The 12,131-nt window shown below is 40.0% G+C and overlaps 1 non-coding gene across 1 annotated transcript; it reads right to left on the reverse strand.

Moving 5' to 3' along the window:
- Nucleotides 1-2,439: 2,439 nt before the first annotated feature.
- Trnat-ugu (transfer RNA threonine (anticodon UGU)) lies at nucleotides 2,440-2,513 on the reverse strand. The gene has a single exon. It is a non-coding gene; the product is annotated as a tRNA-Thr (tRNA).
- Nucleotides 2,514-12,131: the final 9,618 nt, after the last annotated feature.

The raw sequence follows: 12,131 nt of genomic DNA on the forward strand, positions 1-12,131 counted from the left end.
TACCACGAGAGGGCACAACAAACGACGACATCTAGAAACGCGCTACACGCACAAACCAAACTCCGCGCCGTCATGACGTCACACACCACAACACCCTTACGTCACGGGTCAAAGCCGACGCGCGGGATCGGACGCTTCTGTCGACCCACATTCAGAAAAAAAGCCTGTAGGAATTTCTACTACAGGGCTCTTGTTTTCAGCAAAGGAGGCAGAAATTATATAATCATCTGATTGGTGCTATGTTACACTTAATCTGAAACTAGATTGTGTACTCTCTTATTTGATAGCAATTTCACATTTTTTTGGTACTACTATGGTTATTTTTTGGAGGCTCCAATTTTGGCAGTTATTTTCAGAACTCACATTTTTTTAAAATAATTTTAATTATTTTTTTTAAGAGTAAAATATAAATGGTAATATAAAGTAAGTATCCCATGCCTTTAAAAGTTGATTTTTACTACTTAATTTTTTAAATAAAAAATTGCGTGTCTGATTTTCGGCTCTTTTCCCTCTGTACCGTATATATAGCACACCCACAAAAAAGTTACCCAGGTCGAAAAACGCCATTTTTTAGTTTGTCACTGAAAAAATACGTGTGGAGTGCCCAACATACATGAAAACTGTAATGGAATTTACTGCCAATAACGCTTACATTAAACTTAAAAAAGTTTATATAATTTCAATCTAAGTTTTATATTGTGTAAGTCGTCTTTCTCAAATATTGGATTTTTTGAGTTGTGTTACTGGAATTGGCGGCATGCAATATGTAGTCGGTAAACTATGAAACAGCGAAGTAAAGTTGAGGGGGGGGGGGGGGGGGGGTCCTCCACAACTACTAACTTTACTGGTCATTCACTCAAGCATTCACAAATATCTCGTTTCCACAAACTCCACCTGAAGGAATGTGGAACGACTTAATTTAACTCTACAAAAGCTGTTAGTAGGAACCACTGAAGTCTGCTTCTATAAAACATGAACCACAGCCAGAACTGATGTTACTTAAAAACTTGAAAGAGGTAACTTACCGAAATGCCCATTCACAGGTTTCACCGGAAAATTTAACTCATTGAGTCCACTTCGTTTTAAAATTAAATCTTGCAGGATGACGTCACACACGACAACACCCTTACGTCACGGGTCAAAGCCGACGCGTGGGATCGGACGCTTCTGTCGACCTAGAAATTGTTTACAATAGCGCTACGCAACAGAACTACGACGCACCCGATGTCGCCATGCTCACCTCCAAATATTCCAATCTGCAACTGAGATTGGTCCAAATTTTCGACATAGTCTCCGAGAAAACGATTCAAAAGGTCTGATACGATGTTTTCTAAAACCATTCTCACATTCTTACCACACAGCACTTCCAAAACTGACTTGCTGAATATGGGTTGGAGCAAGTTTACAGTTCATAACAACGCGCGCACGAACGCCCGGGCGACACTGCCTGCTACAGAACCTGTTATCAGGGCACGTGAACTCGTCAACACAGGACATGCGACAAAGTTTGTGGTTGGTTGGGACTTAGCGAAACTTCGACGTTAGGTTTTGTAAACACCACGATGTCACCCAACCGACCTGCTGTCCTCTGGCGAAACCTACGACAGGCTGCGACGCACACGTCAGCAGGCAAAGTGCGGTTCTACACCTGTTAACTCGTAGCTGGGCACTCGCGAATTAACGAGAACTGGGAGCCGCTTTTATGGAGTCTTACTGGTTACTTGTACCACAACGAAATACGCAACTTTGCAGTATGCGTAATAGCACAGCTTAAATTGCTGCGATAGGAGAGAAAAAGCCGTCAAATATTTGTGACAACCAAGATTAATAATTTAATTGATACTCGGTTTATTCTGCATCTACATCTGTACTCTACAAACTACCGCCAGGCGCGTGGCATATGGTACATCCCATTGTACGAGCTATTACGTTTTTTTTTCCTGTTCCATTCACGTATGGAGCGCGGGAAGAATGGTTTTTGAGTACCTGTGTGTGTGTGTGTGTGTGTGTGTGTGTGTGTGTGTGTGTCACGTGCAGTAATTATTCTAATCTTATCCACATGATCCCTATGTTAGTGAGGGTTGTAGTATATCCCCAGAGTAATCATTTTAAGCCGATTCTTGAAACTCTCTTGATTCACTTTCTCAAGATAAATGATAATTAGCCGGCAAGAGTGGCCGAGCGGTGCTAGGCGCTACAGTCTGGAGCCGCGCGGCCGCTACGGTCGCGGTTCGAATCCTGCCTCGGGCATGGATGTGTATGACGTCCTTAGGTTAGTTAGGTTTAAGTAGTTCTAAGTTCTAGGGGACTGATGACCTCAGCAGTTAAGTCCCATGGTGCTCAGAGCCATTTGAACCATTTGAAAATGATAATTAATTGTAACCCTCAGCTGCCGACAGGTGTTATTGACATACCTCGATGGAGACAGTTGAAAATGTGTGCCCCGACCGGGACTCGAACCCGGGATCTTCTGCTTACACGGCAGACGCTCTGTCCATCTGAGCCACCGAGGACACAGACGAATAGCGCGACTGCAGGGTCTTATCCCTTGCACTCTTCTCGGAATGGTTTACGTCTGGCTAGAAGAGTCTGACGGTTCAGTTCTTTCAGTATCTCCGTGACATTCTCCCAAGGATTAAACAACCTGTGACCATTCGTGCTGCCCTTCTCTGTATACGTTCAATATTCCCTGTTAGTCTTATATGGTACGAGTCCTTCCCCCCTCCCCCTTGCAGGGCCAACCACATTGCCACCCTGCCACCCTCGCCGCTCCCGCCAGTCACCATCACGCTATTAGTTCAAATGGTTCAAATGGCTCTGAGCACTATGGGACTCAACTGCTGTGGTCATAAGTCCCCCGCTATTAGTTCGTTTCTTTTGCCAGTCGACTCGACTGCATGGAGTAATTGTACTTTCCTAAGTAGCACGCGCGTCTGCTACAGCGTATTTCTGTCTGGCGCATAGACAGCTAACATACACCTACGAGAAAAGTCGCGGCGCCGGGCGTTGTGGCCGAGCGGCTCTAGGCGCTTCAGCCTGCAACCGCGCGACCGCTACGGTCGCAGGTTCAAATCCTGCCTCGGGCATGGATGTGTGTGATGTCCTTAGCTTAATTAGCCCTAAGTTGTTCTAAGTTCTAGGGGACTGATGCCCTCAGAAGTTATGTTCCATAGTGCTCAGAGCCATTTGAACCAAAAGTCGCGGCCATTATAGTGACCTCTATACGTTATTCTGTCGCAACGCAATCGACAATAAGAGTTCCACACACGTAAATTGCCGGATGACGTTATCATTGGAAACTCGCCCTTATATTATGCGTTGCGTCGTAAGGTACATACTGGCTAGTCGCTTTTAACAGTAGGTATTTGTTCACACTACATAAAAGTCTGGAAGCGGACATTCTGGCAGCGAATGTTCTCGAAATAACCGAGCCACATACCTAAGGGAAGTAGGGCCGCTTTTTGAAAGCTACGATTGTTGTGATAACTTGGAAGTGATAAAAGTGAACAACTACGATTACTAGCTATTAACACGGACTTCAGTCAGTGTTGTGCTTAGTGATATCAGAAATACGCGGAGGGTGACCGTGTGTGTTTCAGTGCTAAGTGTACTGGCGTTGGATTTTTTAGTGAGAATAAAATGTTTATTCGAGAATTAAACTTTGCCTGTGACTTGATTATTTTTTATTACGGTAAAAGTAAAGCTACCTCAAGATATCTTTAGCGCCCCCTTCTTGAGGTTTTTCTGTATCCGCCACTGGCCATGTCACGTCATTCAGATGTCGTACGAGGCCCACGAGAGAGGTTCGTTGACCCCGGATGCGGTATGGAGGAACATGGGGTCATTACACGACTCTCACGGCTGTTGTGGACTACTTTTTTTTTAGACATGGGAGCCGCTACTACGCACTCAAGTAGTTCCTCAGTTGGTATCGAGAGCTGGATACAACTCATTCTAGTCCTCCCATCGAGTAAAAATTCCATGAAAGCACGATACTGGGAACTCAACCCATATCCTCCGCAAGAGAGTCAGACGCGATGACCCGTTTTTCTTTCCTTTTTTCTCCTTTTTTCATATTCTTGCTTTCGATCCGTCTCTTCGTGTTATGTCTTCAATGGTTCTTTGAGAGTGTCGCATGACACATTTCCAATTTCTCTCGATGTGAACCTCACTCAGCTTTTGATCAAGAGAGTTTCCAATACCCTGAGTGAACAAGCTGAACTACTGTGCCGGCTACAGTTCGGCTATGGAAGCGGGCTTGGAACCTAACAGCATAGCTTAAATTAATAATCGTGGTTGTCACGGATATTAAACTATCTTTTATAAATATATTACGAATTACGAGGTCGTCGTTAGGTTGGGACATGTTTGTACAGTTTCGTTTGCTGCGAATGTGTGATGGCTTCAACGAATACCATAGCAGAATATTGTCACACGACATTTCACAAAATCCAAAGAAATTCTGGTCATACGTAAAGTCTGTTAATGGCACCAAAGCTAGTGTCCAGTCCCTAGCGAATGAGACAGGAACTGAAATTGAGGGTAACAAAGCAAAAGCTGAAATGCTTAACTCCGATTTCACATGTTCGTTTACAGAGGAAAACCCAGACTAATTGTCCCAATTCAATCCTCGTACCACTGAAAAGATGAATGAAATAATTATTAGTTTCAGTGGTGTCGACAAACAGCTGAAGTATTTAAAACTGAACAAAGCTCCAGGCACCAATGGAAACCCCGTCAGACACTATGCTGAATTTGCGGCTGACTTCTAACTATAATGTCATAGATCACCCGAACAAAAAACCGTGCCCAGTTCTTGGAAAAAGGCACGGATCACACACATCTACAAGAAGGGTAGTAGAAGCCATCCACAAAACTACCGTTTATCTTTGACATCGATTTGTTGTAGAATCTTGGAACATATTCTGAGCTCAAACATAATGAGGTATCTCAAACAGAATAACGTCCTCAATGCCAACCAGCATGGGTTTTGAAAACATCGATCATGTGAAACAACTCGCACTTTTCTCACATGACATACTGAAATCTTTGGATCAAGGCAACCAGGTAGATGCAGTATTTCTTGGTTTCCGAAAAGCATTTGGCTCAGTACCGCAGTGGGGGGGGGGGGGGGGGGGGGGCTATGGAGGCTATAGGCCCCCCTCCCCATGGAGTATCATATTACACTGGATAATATGACTTCAGAAATCAGCGAATATATTACTCCAACAGAGTCAATCATTTTTTTTTAATAATTATGTAGCAATATAGGTTACAATGCATTCCAAACACATTTTAACAAAAGAATAAGTGTGAAAAATAGCTTACTATCTAAACCAATAAATATCATTTAAGTTAAAATAGACGTCTTATTACTTATTAAAACACGTTTTTTACCCTGACCTTCAAAACAGTTACCAAAAACTACTTTAAGCAACACTAAATTTTTCCAGTTTGTCGGTAGAGAACCCAAACTCTCCTTTTAATAAGCGATATTCCATACCCCCCCCCCTTCCACAACCACCACCACCATTAGCCCCTCCCTTGACTTCTTGTCAAAAGTACGATCATATGGGGTCCTCGTAACGTAACTGAATTACGTTTACATACTCCTTCAAACAAAACGTTACAAACTGCAGGAACTATTTTATATATAACTGGCTTTGAAATGAGGAACAAAGATGTACAGCTTTGATTGGAATCCACTGCTGCCAATAGATGTTACAGTAACTGCATGTTACTGCTTCAGAGGGATTGCTTTCCTGAAATACGTGCCTCTCTTTGATTGCTTACAAATCACTCGTGCGACCAGTTCCAGAATATTGCTCAAGTGTGCAGGTAGGACTAACAGGGGAAATTGAACGTATACAGAGAACGGCGGCAAGAATGGTCACAGGTTTGTTTGATCCGTGGAAGTGTGTCACAGACATACAGCTGCAACTGAACTGGGAGACTCATGAAGATAGACGTAAACTGTCTCGAGACTGTCTGTTAACAAAGTTTCAGAACGGGTTTTAAATGATGACTCTAGGAATATACTACAATCCAATACGTATCGCTCACATAGTGATCGTGAGGATAACCATTACTAAAACAGTTACACTTAGCGCCAAAGTGGTGATTTTTTTCCTTCTTTTTTTCGTTGAACTAAACGATGGAACTTTATTTTTGTGTACGGCGCTAAAACTTATTTTGACCATTACATGATATCCATGTGATGATGCAGTAACATCAAAATAAACCTACGGCAGTGTCAAGAAGCAGCACCCCGGTTTACACAAGATACATACAGAATTGGTGGAGGATTAGTTAGATGTTGGTAATGTGTTGTTCAACATGGTATGAAATAATTAGATATACTGAACTTTTTTCCCCTTTTGTTAAACTATGATACTCACCCCAGACTTCAACATAAACATTTCACACCACGTTATATTACAGTATGCCTTTGATCTTTCAACACTGTATGTATATTTTAGACATTCCTGTATTAATTTTAACGTCCATAAAATGTTGTGACACTGTACATTGCTCCTTATCATGTAGGTTGCATCTATTAATGTGCCTTTATGCTGCAAAACCGGTTGTGTTTTAGTAAACAACAATTTGAACAGCTATTAGCGGAGTTCTTCCTAACATCACACTTAAGTGTCCAGCAAAGGTTTCATCATATCACTTTCATACTGTTTCTCTACCATTACAATTTCGAAAACCATGCAAAAAATGCACACACAAACATTTCCATACAAGCTTTCCATGTGGTGGGTCCCAACAAAATACATTTGCATTCAGGGTAGAAAGTTGGAGATTTAAATTTCATGAAAAGATATCACCACACTGCAACAAAGAATGCCTTTGTTTTAATTATTGCCATCTATAATCACATATCATACCCATGACATGCTGTCCTCCATATTATGATAGCACAAAACCAGCTCTCCTTCACTGAACGTTTCTGATGTCCTCCATCTGTCTTATCTGGTAAGGATCATTTGCTCATTTATGCTCATTCTCTATGCATTTTCACTCAGAATCTTAGTGTTCGCCTCCTGTATAACAGTCCTCTAGAATCAATATACCTGACCACTTCTTCCACAATTTCAATGTGTCAGGCAACAATAAGTTTATACTTAATCAATTCTCAGTGAAAAACTTTGGTGTAGCCTATTACAATTCCCAACAATACTTTATGATCCACTATGAATTTTTCAACTGTTCAGGTAGACGTAAAAAAAAAAAAAAAAAAAAAAAAAAAAAAAATTCTACTTCCACAGTGTCCGCAATTTTAACATTACGTTTTTTTCCGAAACACTATCTCTCAAGTTTTCCTTTTAATAGTTCAGCTAAAGATCTGTTCTGAGAGAGTGCAGCTGCAGAAACGACTCCAGGTGAGGCCTTTGCTTCAAGCCATGATCGCTTACCTGCTATTGCTTCAACCAAAAGGCATCAGAACACATTGTATCATTATTTTTTAATCATAACTGAATGTGTGAGAAATAATGATTCACTAAATTATTTTGTTTGTCAAGATTATGTTTTAGCTTCACTTGTCATTTATACTCTCACTTATCTTTCTATGTCTGATCGTGGTAGAGGACATGTAAGTCTTGTGTATTGCCTGCTTACTGAATAATAAGTTGTGCGCTTAGGACCTACACACTGAGGGTTCCGTACAAAGTTAATTATGTATACAGACAGTCAATCCATTCTTTGAATGGAGGATCTCAACGATTTTTGCTTGTTTTCAACATTGATACTGGCAAGATATTGCTTCCATAGATTCCAAGACATGTTTTAATTTCAAGTTTGAAATCAAACAACCAACAGCAAAAGAATTTTTTTTTTGTATGATATAACTACAAATTAACAATTTTCTACTTTTTTTTCCTTTACTTGTATTGTGAAACCTTCCTTCTCGCCAAATTTATTGGTTCTACATCAAGAGAAAGTACCCTGTAAGTTCTCATGAGCGAGCTTGTATCACAGTATCATAATGTTAATACATGCACACAGGAACTGAAGTTTCAGTTGTTAATATTAATTATACACGGTGGTCAATGAATCCTAAATAACTCGAATGGTACTTTTCCATCAATGTGCACAAAAAAACCAAATGTGAAGTACCTTTTGGGAAATATATGGTTTCATATTCATAACTCTGATTACAGTCTCTCTATCACACATTAAAATCTCCAATATGTGAACAGCAATTGTTGAAGTGCTGCCCCCTGTGTACAAATCAGATACTATAGTAAAAATGACACACAAAAGAAACAACGTCTTGTGAAATTGCATTCTAAGGACCTTCATGTTCATGTGGTTCATTTATAGTAAACACAGGCATACCAGGCAGCTACAATGCTATCACTGCTACGTTAATGATGCTAGCAGTGGAAATCAAAATATCCCAGTAATGAAGACTAAATAACATTGTATATTGGCATCATCATTTCATTTCACTTACTTTTCTCTACGAGTAATTTTGTGGTCATTTGCTGCTGCTACCAGATAGTCTGAATGAAGTTTGCAATTTTTAATTATTTAATTTTAAATAACTATTACTTCTGACTTCACTGCTATAAAGAAACGATATTTGTTTTCGGCTATGCCTAGAAGTCATTTTTGTATGCACTTTATCAAGGATGCATGTCTAATGATCCAAGAACTTAACAAAAATCAAAGAATTATTTCCATAATTCAGTATTTGCAGCATGATGCAGCATTTGCTATGGTCATTTCTGAAGCCAAAACTTCACACAGAGCTTTATAGGGATAATATCACTTTAATATTCATGATATTTTTTATCATAGGTCAGTTCCAATGACTTCTATGTATGATCATTCACCATCTTATACACAATTATATTTTTATGACATCAATGCTGCTCTTTGCTAAAGACTGAATGAAGAATCATCAGTCAAGCTATACTGATAATGTAATACTAAAATTCCTGTTGAATTATAACACACCAATCCTTTTGTGCATTCTTTCACTGTGACAAAAGATTTTTGTGGAAGAGTGGAGAATGAAAATACAGAAATTTGAATGGCTACTATAGTTACTAGAAAATTAGACATCTAGCTTTACAACGAGACAATTCAAACAGATGTGACTGCTGAAACTATAACACATCAAGTACATCTGCTACCTAGAAATAAAATGACTGTGTTGCAATATACATGCTATTGCCTTTCAATCAGAGATGATTTCAGCCTTTTACATCATTCACAAAAATTATTTCCACAGAGCATTGTTGAAATGTGTGTACATATTTAAGGTAGGAGGCAATTTTGTAAGAAAAATCAGTGTGTCCTAAGGTCAGAAATTTATATCAACTTACATTATTGTTTACCACTAAACCTGAATCATATGCAATTATTTTCCTGTATTATTATTCCTGTTTACGACTTAACAGGGATTCCTGAATATCTCTGTTCCTTCACGCTCCTCTTCCCACTCTCTAAATAATTTCAAAGAATAGGAATTGCGTCAACTCGGTCAGTGTATTGAGATATTGCGAAGAAAGTAGCCTCTGCACTAGGAGTTATTACACTGATCAAAGCGCAATTTCGTGAATGAAATTACGATGTGTTCGGACCATTGTGCGGATGCTGTATGTTGCAATGACTGTTGCCTGGCATGACTCTCTAGTAGAGATGGGTCGAACTCGTTCATTCCTGTTAACTATTTCATTCATTTCACGCTTTGCCGTGAAGCATTCAAACGAAGCAGTTCATTCATGAAGTACGGAAGCCTGGCGAAGTTGCTCAGTTCGCCGCTCAGCCGCGGCTACGCTCGCTCGTACAATAAAGCTTCGTAATACTTCATAATTTTACCAACAGATGGCCGAACTATACAGTAACGCGCACGCAACGTTTTACGGCTTTTACGCTGTTACAGCGTCTGAGCTAACTTAAATAGAGCATGGTCGAAGGGGACACAGGAAAGATAAACAGAGAAGCCTGTCACATATAAAGAATGTATTACATTTAATCTTGCTCGACATTTTCTCATGAAGCGCTCAAAAAAGTCTTTATCTGCCAAGTGAAACATTATTTGTTGTATTCATGGACTGAAAACTAGGGATACCAACGAAATGCAGTCTAATTTTATGTTCCTTTTAAAATTTAATCCAAAATAGAATGAGTGTGTTTACCACTGTCACAAAGTCTTTATACCAGCCTCTTCGTTTGTATCTATAATATTCATTTGTCCGCAAGCACTGCCAACGATGGGCTACCGGTAGACGCGAAGTATAACTGAGCTGCACAAATAGTCACGGGTAATGATGTCAGCACTGCAGGAAGCAGCTGACGCTGCCTTCCCATCGCCCCTCACCGCAACCAATCACAAAACCTATCGTTTCCCACAAGCGCCGTGCGATTCGTCGACAGGCAGTAGAGGGGGGACTGAAGTGAATGAGTGACGTAGCGCCGATGTAATGGGATGAGGGAGAGTGGAAGAGACTATGAGAGAGAGTGAACTAGAAAAAAGTGTGGAGTGTGTTATCTGTGAAGAGTTTGAAGTACCAGTTCATTGAAATTGAGTGATTAGTTCACACTTCACTGGAGTGAAGCGTTCATTTGAACGACTCATTCACGAGCTCCCCATCGCTACTTTCTAGCAGACCTAAAACTGACCAGGTCAACATTTAGTGACCGAAATTATGCTCTCTTGGCACATTGTAAGTTGTGTATGTGGGCAGCGTATCTTGGTGCCCATATAGTGCTTCCTGGAGGCATACAGCGAAAGCTTACATTCGTCTTGTAGGGCAAAAAACTGTTTAATTCATTCCACGTGTAATTGAAAATTGTAAATTAATTAATTTTTTCATCTTGTGTAAGTAAACGCAATCTTCAGAATGGGCTCAGGTACCGAAGCTGCTTATGCAGTTTTTTGGACCTACAGTTCACTTTACAATAAAGTCCTCGAAAATATACCCTATAACTGTAAACGTAGTCAAGTTTATTTTCTTCCCGAATTACAAGTAATTTTTTTTTATGTCGAGAATGTTCTAGTTCGTATTACATTCACTGACTAATTCTATTAGCTTTAGATGTAGAGGGCTATGCAGATAAATTGGTGTAAATCTCATGTTTATCACTGATGTTCACACCATCAAGGACGCTGGTTTTCCTTCATTAACGTGGAGCTGAATTTTATCTTTAAGTAGCGCAGCTTTATATACTTCTCTCGAGAAGTTCATATCCAACTGCAGCAGTTTACAAACAGCTATATAATTTTATATCCATTCTTTTCAGCAGACTGAATTTACCAACAGTACAAAGACTATTGTAATCATATTTCACATTTCGGGAGGAGGGGGATATTTACTGACGTTCTGGACTGGAATGGATAATCAGAAACAGCTGACAGTATTACGATATAAGCTACTTCGCTTAATAAGTCTATTATTAGAGCAAGAGCTACAGAATACCACGTATTTTTTGACGTGTTTGGTCTGTTTCGAAAACTGGACGAAGTGTTTATACAGTCCAGTCTCAGTAGTAGTAGTAGTAGTAGTAGTAGTAGTGACGTAGAAAGTTTTCTTGAAGATGTTTCGCATGACGGAAATGCCTATAAGAATCACTGTGTTGCAGGAATTGCGGATTGTTGATATTTAGACCACTTTGGTACAACGGTGCGTGTTTGGAATAAAAACTGCCTGGTTATCATTACTGATTTGCTTTCAAAGGAAAGGCAAATGAAAATTGTTACTGCTAATGACAGTGAGTTAAAAAAGTAAAGCAAACTGTCAAAATATATTTTTATGGGAACAATCATGATAACATATATCGGACTGCTTGTAACAACTTGTTCAATTAGCGATATTGTCAGTCATCCCGAAATATTGCCGTTTATTGCAGCAACACTTATGAAACATTATTGCGGCCATACGTTGCTGTAAAATTTTGCCCGTTTAAAGACACCTCAGTACGGTGTGGGCGTTGGCTAGCAACGCAGAAAGCACAGAGCGAGCTTCGCCACTGCAAATATGCGAAAGCAGCAGAGCCATCTGTGCGTGCCAAGACGTATTACATTGCGACTATGGGCGTGGAGTGCACGAATGTCACTCAGAGACCTGAGAAAAGCTTTTACATAAGAAAAGTAACTGCCTTTGTGAAAGTAC

The sequence above is a fragment of the Schistocerca cancellata genome, unplaced genomic scaffold (assembly GCF_023864275.1).
Source record: "Schistocerca cancellata isolate TAMUIC-IGC-003103 unplaced genomic scaffold, iqSchCanc2.1 HiC_scaffold_1140, whole genome shotgun sequence".
Lineage (NCBI taxonomy): Eukaryota > Metazoa > Arthropoda > Insecta > Orthoptera > Acrididae > Schistocerca > Schistocerca cancellata.